Consider the following 12,751-nt stretch of genomic DNA (forward strand, 5'->3'; position numbering starts at 1 on the left):
TCTCTCATAGTTGACATTGAAGGTGGGATGTGAAGCACAGCAAGGGACCCATCAAGGAAAGGTCTGAAGAGAAGCTGGTCCAGGGATGTGATAGTGATGGTGTGAAACTGAGACTGCAGTGTTGTAATCTAACGGGCAATGTGAAGAGGTCAAAGACAAAGGGAGAAGGGATGTGATGCCAACATTATATGAGATGCAAAAAACTTAACTTATGTTTTCATCGGTACCATATTGAAGTTTTTAAAATTATTTTTTATGATACAACGATGGTAAAATACATTCCACGGTGTGTAGTGATTTTAGCAGTTGCATTAAATCACAGTGACTTCCAGTCATGAAACAGCACAATCTCACCATCTCCCAAACACTCTTATGCTCCATTTAAAAAATTATATTTTTATTTTAGGTGCTTGCCTGAATATATAGATATACACACTACATGTGTTTCTGGTTCCAACAACAGAAGAGGACATTGGATCACCCAAAACTGGAGTTATAGATAGCTGTGAGCGGCCACATGAGTGGAAACAAAACCTAGGTCTGAAAGACCAGGCTCTTAACTGCTGAGCCATCTCTCCGGTCTCTACAATGCAGGTTCAGTCAACTCATTTCTTTTCTCCAAACCCCAGACTATATCTCTGGTTCTAACAGGCTACCCCATCTGTGTCTCTCTACGCATTTGCTCACACTGTTCTCTGAGCATTATCACATTATCATTCTTTCTAGGCTGGTGACAGCAAAAGCTGAACATTGATTTTGAGTTCTCACTCTAGCAAAGCTCTTCTGCCTTGGCAATTTTTATCCTGAGCGAGGGATCTAACAGTCATCACATGCCAACTCAACAAACTCAAAATGCTGAAGCCTGGAATCTGAAGGCAGCTATGAATTGCTCTCCAGGCGACATTCTTTCTCCTGCAAGTGACCATGAACAGATTACCTATGAAAGTACGCAATCTGCCATGTATGAGTTAGATCTGCAAGTCAAAATGGTTCCTGGAGCATTCTAGACCTTCTCCAGCTCTTCTATTTACCCGTGCTTTGAAAAAACTCTATGTTATGAAATCTGAGCAACTGTTAATGAGCATAGCCAGGATTTATTCCATAGGATACTTTCAGGCAGCTGACACAGGCTGGGAAGTTTGGGGAAATAATCCCTGTTTTTTTTTTTTTTTTTTGCTGTGATCTCAGGAGTATTATATCTTGAAAATCAGATTTTTTTTTATTCCTGGCCCTCATGAATTAAATTAGGATTCCATAGAATGCACACAAAGGTAAGAAATAGTTATACATTTTCATATTTTGTCATTGTCAAGGTGGCCTTCAAGTTTATAGCTATTTTATTTTTATAATGAATACTTCCCAAATATGCTAAGTAGTTCTGTACTTGTTACCTTATTAACTCCATGTATTATAATCTTCATTATTTAATGAAATATGCTATTGGACATCACTTTTTATATTGTGCAAACAAATAAACAATGAATTGTCTTCTTTCAATTATCACCTCATTTGCCTGTTCCTCTGATGCAGACCAGAGCATAACTTTTCAGTGGATGGCTGGTATTTGGAGAAGATGTGGGCATCTAAGTGTTACAGTTAGATTGTCAGGCAAAACATAAAATACCCGTTTGAATTTAGATTCAGGCAAAAACACTTTTGTAGTAAAGTTATATGTCAAATATTGAATGTAAAATTTGACAGGCTCTGGCTAACTTCAAAGAGAATGTACACATAATATAATAGTAGGGAATAATGCTATCATATACTGTTCTATTATTATTGAACTTCATGTTCAGATGGCTTGCTTTTATTGTTGGATCTTCAGAATATCAAGAAATTTTAATATTACATTGCTGTTGATTGATTTTTTTTCTCAAAAATCTCAGGTCAAAATACTGATCACTATGTGATATCATTTGAGATGTCTTCTGTGGATATTACTAGTTCAGGTGAGTAGATCCTTTATGATAGGACCAGTGCCTTGTCACAATGATCCAGCTTCTTTCAGAATTTTGTCCCTTGAAGTCATACACAGAAGAGGCTCCTCCTCAGGGTTCAAATGGTAGGGGCTTCATTTTAGACTTCTCTCTCCAGAATTATGGAAGAACAGTTTCTATTGGGCTGTCCAATATATGGTATACTGATTAACATATTAAGATATAGATTAAGAAATTCACTAGTTCTACAAAACCTTCTAAATTGTTATAGCATTTAACTCCTGCTTATATAAGATGTTAATTTCAAAGCTACTTATTTGCAATTTTATTATTTTATATTTCACCTCAGCTAGTGACAGTCTATGTATTTATTGCATACAACACAGTGCTTTGATATACATGTACATTTAGAATGATTAAACTAGGCTCATTAACATATCCACTTATCATTTTCAATGACATATTATATTGATTACTTACTGCCAAAAGATAAATACTGTGTAGTATTGCTTGTGGCATCTACCAAAGTTGATCACAGGACTAGAAAGAAGAATGGTAGTTTTCAGGAGCCCAGGACAGTTGGAGGTAGGAGAGAGTGATGTTGGGCAAAGAAACAAAACTACAAAGAAACAAAACTTTAGCTGGATGGACAGACAAAATTCAGAGATGTCTATTTAATATATATTCAGATTTTGTGTATCCTTTCAGTTATTATTGTAAAATTTTTAACAAATCAACTTTGGGAAATGCAATGCTTTTACTAATGAGTTACCTTTATCTGCGTATTGCCAGTAAGCATTTTTGTTTTTTTGCACATTCTCTTTCTCTCATTCTTTTAGCTAAAATAACTTAATACAATATAGTTTGATCTTTTTTTTCTCCTTCCCTAACTCTTCCCAGATTCCTCTCACCTCCCTCACCACCCAACTTCATGTCCTTTTCGATGATTGCAATCTGTTTATATTTTAATTTATATGTACTAAATACCCACATGATGCATGCATTCATGCCTATAAAATAATTTTTATCAAGAAGTTATTTGCCTTTTTGTTTTTATGTCTTAGTTTTAAATATTTCTCTATTATTTTAATCAGTTTCTTCAAAGTTTAGAAAATGATCCTTTTAAATGACAAATTTGTCTTCTAGAAATTTGGTTTTTAATTTTTCATGTTTAACTGTCAAGTTTTCTGGGATTTCTTTTTGTGAATTCCTTTTTTCCATGCTATGTTTTTTGAATGTACTTTATTTTTTTTTCAAATGGAATGAAGAAAAAGTGACTTCTTAGAAAATGACATGTACTTTTAGCACTGTGGTGCAAACATACAGCTGGCATTTAGTATTGCAGAGGAAGCTCCATGGACACCAAAGGCCACAGATGCTCAAGATTTTTGTAAAATGGAATTGTATTTGTCTATAACCTACAGAAATCATTTCAGATACTTCTAATCATCTCCAAACTCCTTAGGGCATGTGATGCAATGCCAATCCTATGTAAGTCGTCATTACACTGCATTCTCTAGGAAGTAATGACAAGAAAAAAAAATCACTGGGTTTGTTTTGTTGAGCTGCATTCATCCAAAGCCCAATACTACAAGTCAGCAGCAATGAAATATGTGAAGCTTAGTTTTGATCTGAAATTGACAGACTCTGTGGCTGCAGAACCTGTTCCCTTCCTTTGCTCTCTTCATTTATTATCTGTTAAGGACTCATTGCTCACCAGTGTTGGGAGGTTAGAAATGGTGAGTGAAAGCATGCAAATGGTGTATTCAGTTTTTGCTTCCAAAGACCTCATAGCCTAGCATGGAACAGGTGAGTGAATGAGGAATTGTGATGCAGTAAGATGAAAATAAACAATAGCCATAGATATGGGAGATGGGCTAAGGAAGGTTTGGGAGGAGTAGATACCTAGTGGAATTAAGAAAATAGTGAGATTTCTGTTACCTCCATCATTGTCTAATGCTAAATAAGACTGTTCCAATCAGACAATTTCATTAAAATTAGCCTCCTTTACTCTGTTTTCATTCTTGGTTACCTTTTAAATTTATGTATTCTTTTCTGAGAAAGGAGACAGAACTAATACAGCAGCAAGCTTTGTCATCGTGAATACACGCATACATCTTATAATTTACAAACCTTTCCTTTGTTTATATTTTTTGTTGAGTCAGTGAATACATGAGATCCAACTACTTATTATATACTAAATTTCTAAATGGGCAAATCATTCCCTCAACACCCAGAATTTAGGGCACAAAAATCAACATTTGATGGCCAAATTAATCTTTTTCTACATCATAATATCAGCACTGTACAGATGCTACCATAATTACAGTCAGTCCTGGGGAAACATGCCTTAACACAGAGAAAGAACATTTATGGTCATGGGCCCAGGGACTCAGCTAACACATCAATAACTGAAACAAAAAGATATTGTAATCTTTTCCCACTGAAGAGAACTGAGAGATTTGAAGGAAAGTCTTGAGGGACGAAAGTATCTTGTAAACTAAAAGTAATTCTACTTTAAAGTCCGTGTTGAACGTGCAGCCAGGTGTGGAAAAGAGAAAGGTGTTGAACAGGGAGATTACATGAATGCTTTATGAGTTTTTCTGATCAAAAAGGAACTCTTCATTTCGACCCATGGATAGAACTGAGAATGCTATCATTTAAAAAGTCTTTTTCAAGACATTCAGAATCAAGTAAAATAGGAAACAGCATTTTTAAAGGAAAGTTAATGCACTCAAATATAGCCTCATATTCAATGAAATTTTGATGTCCATTTTATTGGATTTGTGAGCCTCATCTTCTAAGTCAGGAAGGGAAAACTGTAGCCTATTTCCTTTACTTAGAAAGAGGCACCAGTTTATACTTCATTGTTTTTCTTCTTGAGTCAATGGTGTACTCTGGAAGCACCATTAGTCATTTATTAAATCTAGTACAGTGCTTAGAATATGGTGCACATTCAAAGGTTTCTCAAATGAGTAAATGTACAATTGCATGCTAATAAGATACAAGCTTAATTCTTTGAGTTAATTATCATTTTTCATATCTAGGAACTTTACCACCTTATTAGTGTTCATAAACAATTTTTTTAGGTTGCATCAAGTCCAATGTAATATCCTAGGAATGCAATTAGACATCTCTATTTAGATCTCACCATTTGAAATTATGTTGCACTTAAGATAATTATCTTAATTTTTCTAAAACATTATATAGGAGCTAATTATAATTACTCTCCAAAGCTCAATTAAGATATACATTATCTACTTTATCAACTGATTTTATTTAAAAATGAAATCATTTTGAAGTTTCATCAAGTGATTTGAACTATAAAAGGCAATAGTGATGATGGACTTTGATTAAACTATTCTGGAAATGCTGGCACTAGCAATTCTATAGATTTTTATGTTTTAAAAAGATGAACTTTATTTCAACCTAGTTTGAGTATTATAGCATCTTTTCATGGTTCACCATTCAGTTATAGTCCTAAGTTTGTGAATTCTAGAACACTGGTACCATCTTCAAAGAAGACTCTTAACTACTCTCAGGTGCTTTCAGTTTATTTCTATTTCTTCCAGCCTCTGGCAAGCACATGCTTTTTGTATAAAATTGCCTAGTCTAGAAATTTCATGTAAACAAAGCCATGTGTATGACCTTTTGCGTTTTACATAATCTTTTCAAGGTTCATACATGTTATCACATGTATCACTTTATCATTTCACTTTATGGCTTGTGGACATTTCTTGAACTGTGTAAAGATGTGTTACATTTGTTCATGCTGTGGAAATCTACTTTAACTTTATAAATGTGTGTTACATCTATTTATGCTGCATTTGTTTAACAATGTAATCATGTATGTTTAATTATGTAAAAATGTGTTGCATTTGTTTCACCTTGCCTGCCTAAGGCACCTAATTGGTCTAATAAAAAGATGAACAGCCAGCCAGTAACTAGGCAAAAAAGGGATAGGTGGGACTGGCAGGCAGGGAGAATAAATAGGAGAAGAAATCTAGGCTGGAGAAAAACAAGAGGAAGAAGAGAGGAGAGAATGAGGAAGAAAGAGAAGGAGATGCCAGGGGCCAGGCAGGCAGCTGCCAGCCAGCAGACACTTATAGAAAGAAAGGTAAAAAGCTCTAAGGCAAAACATAGATGAAGAAAAACATTAAAATAAAAGCTAAGATAAGGCCAAGCTTTCATAACTAAGAAGAAGTCTCCATGTCATGATTTTGAAGCTGGTTGGTGGCCAAAGAGGAAAAGCTTGGTACAATGGCTGAATAATGTTCCGGCATATTGTATTATAGAAAATTAAAGCACTATTAAGAAGAAAACATATTATCATTTCTAAAGTGAAATATATTGGCTATATTTCTCAACTATATATTTTTCCTTTTGAGTTGAAGGAGAAAATAATGCTTGGAGGGTTTTAGGGACAGAAGATGTGATACAGAGCATGTTGGGGAGAATTAATCAGATAGATGGAAAATGTTTCACACTATGAGAGGAAGCAGCACCAGGGAAGGGAAGTAGAAAGGTAGGGTAGTGAAGTAGTTATACCCTCTCTCTGTGGGAGGGTATGATCTTCTGTGAATGTGTAAGGGGAAAGATGACTATGTTACTTTCAAATAATTTTCATGAGAAAATTGTAGAGGCCAGCAGAGGTTGCAAAACCAGTTCTTACTAATGGACTAATCGCTTCATTTGGAGCTATTTGACTAGGAATATATTATATTCTATAATACTATATTCTATATATGGCATATTCCTAGTGAAATATTATATTGGTATATATAGAACATAGTATTATAGTGTTATAGAAGAACTTGGTTATATAATTTAAGATTATTGCAAAAAAATGAAAAGAATTCTACACAGCTTCAGGGAATCTAGGCAAATGGAAAAAATGGGTAACACTGGGGAGACTCTGAGTTGGAGAAAAGATGGGAGTTAATGACCTGGTGATGCCAGTGACCTTGGGCAGCATATGAAGTGGAGAAACCAGATCTCTGAAAGGATGGGAGACTGTGGTCATGGGCTGCAGTGTAGGATTAAAGATTGCAGAGCTGTTTTGAGTGATGGCAAGGTCAACCGTGTAGCCGTGGGGAAGGCTGACTGAGGTGAAGTGCAAGCAAAGTCGGTTCAGCTGAGAAAATTGTGATGATGGGCATTAGTTTGAGTCACCCAAGTGAAACTTGAACTTAGCAACATAGATTAAAGTGCTGAACCAGCTGTCAAAAACACAGTCCATAGGTTTAGGTCATGTCCTTTCTTGTTTTCAGAGCACTTCACTGGTCATTAAGCAATCCAGATCTTTGTGAACTCACTTTGTTTCTGTGAGCTTCAAACTCTCCACTTACAAATGAACAAGTCAAACAAGTGATTTATGGTGTCATCATATTTTAAGTGTTTAAATTCTTTACATTTAAACTTCCTTCATTTTCAGTAATTGCCTTCCTGGCCTTTGATTTCTTGATACTTCTATAATGACTTTTAATGGAATACTTGGTTTGATTTATGCCTTCTATGTCTTATTGTATCTTATATCTGAGGATCCTATAGGTTGCAGTAGATGACTTGCTTAGTAGAGCCATACTGGAGATGGGGAAAGAAAGAAGAAGAGGAAAGATATTGCACATTTTATTATTTACTTATCAGGCAGTCTCATTTCCACATTAAAATAAGCTTCCAGAGATTTATTATAGTTACATTAATGTATGAAGAAGTTTAACTTTAGGAAATAACAGTTCATATCAAAATAGCAAATGGTAGACACTCTATTCAAGCCTGTTTGCTTAAATGCAGAGGCCATTTTAAAAGCCCCATTGAAAAATTAGCTCACTACACAGACACATGTGTTTTCAACAGGCACACAGGTATACTATCTTGCCCCACCTCCTTCAAACAGGCTGTATAATATGGTCCAACTCTATTATTTTATAATCTAGGAAACTGTTGTTACATTTATCTATTTGCATGTCTCTCTCTCTCACCTTCCCTCTCCCCCACATCCACCCTTCCCTCTGCCTCCCTTCAGAAAAGAGTGAGCTTTCCAGGAATATCAACCAAACACCACATAATAAATGACAGTAAGACCAGGCACACACACACACCATTACACCAAGGCTGGACAAGGTAAACCAGTAGGAGAAAAAGGGTCCCATAAGCAGGCCAAAGAGTCAGAGAGATCCCCTCCCCCTGCACTCCCACTGTTAGAAATCCCATAAGAAACACCAAACTACTGAGCCATAATGTATATGAAGAGGACCTAGGTTAGACCCCTACAGGCTCCCTGATCTCTGTGAGCCTCTGTAAATCCTGGTCAGTTGATTTTTGTGGGCAGTGTAATTGTGGTGTCCTCGATTGCCATGGTTCCTCTGAACTTTGATCCTTTCTCCTTCTCCTCCATAGGACTTCCTGGGCTCTGCCTAATGTATGGTTATGGGATTCTGCATCTGCTCTCATGAGCTGCTGGAAGAAGCTTCTCTGGTCTCTTTGATGATGATTCTTCTAGGCTCCAGGTCCAGAACACTCTGCAGGCAGAACAAACTGTAGGTCCAAAGTTTTGTGGCTGGGTTGGTGTTCCAATCCCTCCACTTGAGGCCTTGCCTGGTTACAGAAGATGGCTGGCTCATGCTCTATGTCCCCATTACTAGGAGACTTTGCTAGGGTTACTCTCATAGATTTCATGAAGTTTCCATTGCACTAGGTTTCGACCTCATCCCTGAAATGCCCCCACCCATGCCAGTCATTTTTCCCAGTATTTTTTCCTCCCTCCCCATGTGATCCTCCCTGTTCCCAACCTCACCTACCCTCAGTCCACCTGAAATCTATTCTATTGCTTCTTCCCAGGGAGATTCTCACACCCTGCCTCCCCCTTAAGCCCTGCTTGTTACTTATCCTCTGGGTCTGTGGATTGTAGCATGATTTTTTTTTTACTTTACAGTTAATGTCCACTTATGAGTGAGTACATACCATGTTTGTCTTTCTGGACCTGGGTTAACTCACTCAGGATTATTTTTTTATAGTTCCACCCACTTGCCTGCAATTTAATGATGTCATTGTTGTTAACAGCTGAATACTCCATTGTTTAAATGTACCACATTTTCTTCATCCATTCTTTGGTTGTGGGATATCTAGGTTGTTTCCAGTTTCTGGCTGTTATGAGTGTAGCTGAGCAAATGTCCTTATGGTAGGATAGAGTGTCCTTTGAGTATATGCTCAGGAATGGTATAGCTGGGTCTTGAGGTAGATCAATTCCCAATTTTCTGAGGAGCTGCCTTATTGATTTCCAAAGTGGCTGTACAAGTTTACACTCCCACCAGCAGTAGAAGAGTGTTCCCCTTGCTTCACATCCTTGCCAGCATATGATATTAATATTAGCCATTCTGGCAGGTATTAAGATAGAATCTCAAAGTCATTTTGATTTGCATTCCCTGATTGCTAAGGACTGGGAGCATTTCTTTAGATATTTCTCAGCCATTTGAGATTCTTCTGTTGTGAATTCTATGTTTAGATCTGTAGCCCATTTTTTAATTGGATTATTTGGTTTGTTTGTGTCTAGTTTTTTCAGATCTTTATATATATTTTTGATATAGCCCTTTATTGGATATGGAGTTGGTGAAAATCTTTTCCCATTTTGTAGGTTGTTGTTTTGTCCAATTGAAGTGTCCTTTGCCTTACAGAAGCTTTTCAGTTTCCTGAGATATCATTTATTAAGTGTTGATCTTAGAGTCTGCACCATTGGTGTTCTGTTAAGGAAGTTGTCTCCTGTGCCAATACTTTCCAGGCTATTAACAATTTTCTCTTCTGTCAGGTTCAATGTATCTGGATTTCTGTTGAAGGCTTTCATTCATTTGGATTTGAGTTTTGTGCAGGATGATAGATATGGATCTATTTTCATTCTTGTATATGCTTATATCCAGTTGTACCACCACCATTTGTTGAAGATGCTTTCTTTTTTCCATTGTATATTTCTGATGTTTTTATCAAAAATTTTGTTTTTAGGAAAGGATTCATATCTGGGTTTTCAATCTAATTCCATCAATCACTGTATCAGTTTTTATGTCAGTTCCATGTGGTTTTTATTACTACAGCTCTGTAGTATAGTTTGAAATCAGAGACAGTGATACTACCAGAGTTTTTGTTTGTTTGTTTATTTGTGTATAGCATGGTTTTAGATATCCTGGGATTTTTGTTTTTCCACATGAAATTGACAGTCATCCTTTCAAGGTATGTAAAGAATTGTGTTGGAATTTTGATGGATATTGCATTTAATCTGTAGATTGCTTTGAGTAGGATTTTTTAAACTATGTTAATCCTACCAATCCATGAGCATGGGAGATATTTCCAGCTTCTGATATCTTCTTAAGTTTCCTTCTTCAAAGACTTGAAGTTCTTGCCATACAGGTCTTTCATTTGCTTGATTAGAGTTACAGCAAGATATTTTTTATTATTTGTGGCTATTGTGAAGAAAGGATGTTGTTACCTTGATTTCTTTCTCAGCCAATATGCCATTTGTTAAAAAGGAGGGCTATGGATTTTTTTTTTAGTTAATCTTGTATCTAGCCACTTTGTTGAAGGTGTTTATCATCTGTAGGAATTCCCAGATAAAAATTTTTTTGGGTCACTTATGTATAGTATCATATCATCTGCAAATAATACTTTGACTTCTTCATTTCCAATTTATACCCCCTTGATCTCCTCTAGTTGTCTTACTGCTTCAGCTAGAAATTCAAGTAGTATATTGAACAGATAAGGAGAAAGTAGATAGCTCTGTCTTGTTCCTAATTTTAATGGAATTACTTTGAGTTTCTCTCTATTTAATTTGATGTTGGCTACTGGCTTGCTGTATATTGCCTTTAGTATGTTTAGGTATGTTCCTTATATCCTTGCTCTCTCCAAGACTTTTTATTATGAAGGGGTATTCAATTTTGTCAAAGGATTTTTTCAGCCTCTTATGATACGATCATGTTTTTGTCTTTCAGTTTATTTATATGATGGGTTATTTTGACAGATTTTCATATGTGAAACCATCCCTGTATCACTGAATGAATCTTACCTGATCATGGTGGATGATCTTTTTGATGTGTTCTTGGATTCGGTTTGTGAGTGTTTATTGAGTATTTTTGCATCAATATTCATGAGGGATATTGGTCTGTAATTCTCTTTGTTGAGTCTTTGTGTGGTTTGAGTATGAGGATGACTGTGGCTTCATAAAATGAATTTGTTTCCATTTTATGTTCTTTCTGTTTCTATTTTGTGGAACAATTTGAGGATAATTGGTATTAGGTCTTCTTTGAAAGTCTGATAAAATTCTACACTAAAACCATCTGACCCTGGATTTTTTTTTTGGGGGGGGGGTTGGCAGAATTTTAATGACTACTTTTATTTCCTTAGGGGTTATAGGTCTATTTAAATTGTACATCTGATCTTGATTCAACTTCGGTAAGCGGTATCTATTGAGAAAATTGCCCATTTCTTTTAGATTTTGTGGAGTACAGGTTTTTGAAACATGACCTAATGATTCTTGGATGTCCTTGGTGTCTGTTGCTATATTCTTTCATTTCTGATTTTGTTAATTTGCATATCTCTCTTTGTCTTTCAGTTAGTTTGGATAAGGATTTGTCTATCTTGATTTTCTCAAAGAATGAATGCTTTTTTTTGTTGATTCTTTGTATTGTTTCTATTTTATTGATTTCAGGCCTCAGTTTGATTATTTCCTGCCATCTACTCCTCCTGGGGGAGCTTGCTTCTTTTTGTTCTAGAGCTTCCAGGTGTACTGTTAAGTTGCTAGTATGGTTCAAGTCGAGGGAAGCCCAAGGGCACGCCCCGGGGGCAGGTACTTCAAGGTCATAGGTAGGTAGGAGAGTTATCCACTACATCAGGATCTTACTGTCAAGTTCTGGAGAGTACCCAAAACGACTTGCAATTGCCTGTAATGTTTAGGGGTCTATTGGAATCCACTGACCAATAACTCCAAAGAAATAACTCATTCCTGGGACTGGATTTTTTGTTAGCCTCTGGTATCTAGCAGAGGCATTGTTGCCTCAGTATAGGCTAACTCCATTTTAGCTCTTTTATTTGTATAGACATATTTTAGGCAGATTCTAAGAAGTATGTTTCCACATGAGTTTTTGAAGTCTTTAGTTTCATTTATCGCACTTATTCTACGTTTCCTTCCCCCAACAGTTTATTTCTTCTTGTTTCATAACCCTTTGTACTAGTCTATTATATCTCTCTTATCCATTAAGTCCCTCCCTAAGGCCTCTTAACAACTTCCTGACCTCGTGGGTGTTCCAAAAGAAAGGTACCTGTCCAAATATTCAAAGCTAACATCCATGAATGAGAAAAACTGCAATGTTTGTGTTTGGGGGCAGAGTTACTTTACTCAGAACCATTATTTCTAGTTCCATTTATTTTCTGTGAGTTTTATAATTTCCTTTTTTAAATATCTAAGTAATATTCAATTATGTAAGTATACCATATTTTTAATCATTCATTCATCATTTGTAGACATCTAGGCTGTTGCCATTTTCCACTTACTATGAATAGAACAGTAATGAACATGGATGAGCAAGTATCTCTGTAGCAGGACACAGAATCCTTCGGGTATATACCTAAGAGTTGTACATCTGGACCATGTGGGAGAATGATTTTAAGCTTCTCAAGGAACTCAACACTGATTTCCATAATGGCTGCACCAGTTTGCACTCACCAGTAGTGAATATAAGTGTTCACCTTTCTACACATCCATGCTAGCATTTGCCCTGATCTGTAAGTTATCAATACACCACTAGGAGCCACTTTATTGCTATGTTCCTTTA

General features: G+C 36.1%; 2 long non-coding RNA genes across 7 annotated transcripts in view; both read left to right on the plus strand.

The window, feature by feature from the left end:
• LOC131905803 (uncharacterized) overlaps positions 1-827 on the plus strand; it is a 40,591-nt gene extending 39,764 nt beyond the window's left edge. Inside the window, exon 3 of the long non-coding RNA XR_009378042.1 lies at positions 407-827. This is a non-coding gene — a long non-coding RNA (uncharacterized LOC131905803). The remainder of the gene's footprint in view (positions 1-406) is intronic.
• A 1,005-nt stretch (positions 828-1,832) lies between these two features.
• The window catches only part of LOC131906856 (uncharacterized), a 140,278-nt gene continuing 129,359 nt past the window's right edge, over positions 1,833-12,751 (plus strand). For 2 of the 6 annotated variants that reach the window (XR_009378213.1, XR_009378212.1), the window contains exon 1: positions 1,834-1,949. This is a non-coding gene — a long non-coding RNA (uncharacterized LOC131906856). Of the gene's footprint in view, positions 1,950-12,751 lie in introns of all 6 variants that reach the window. The other 4 variants (XR_009378211.1, XR_009378210.1, XR_009378214.1 and 1 more) reach the window with 3 other exon arrangements.

This window comes from Peromyscus eremicus, chromosome 3 (assembly GCF_949786415.1).
Source record: "Peromyscus eremicus chromosome 3, PerEre_H2_v1, whole genome shotgun sequence".
Lineage (NCBI taxonomy): Eukaryota > Metazoa > Chordata > Mammalia > Rodentia > Cricetidae > Peromyscus > Peromyscus eremicus.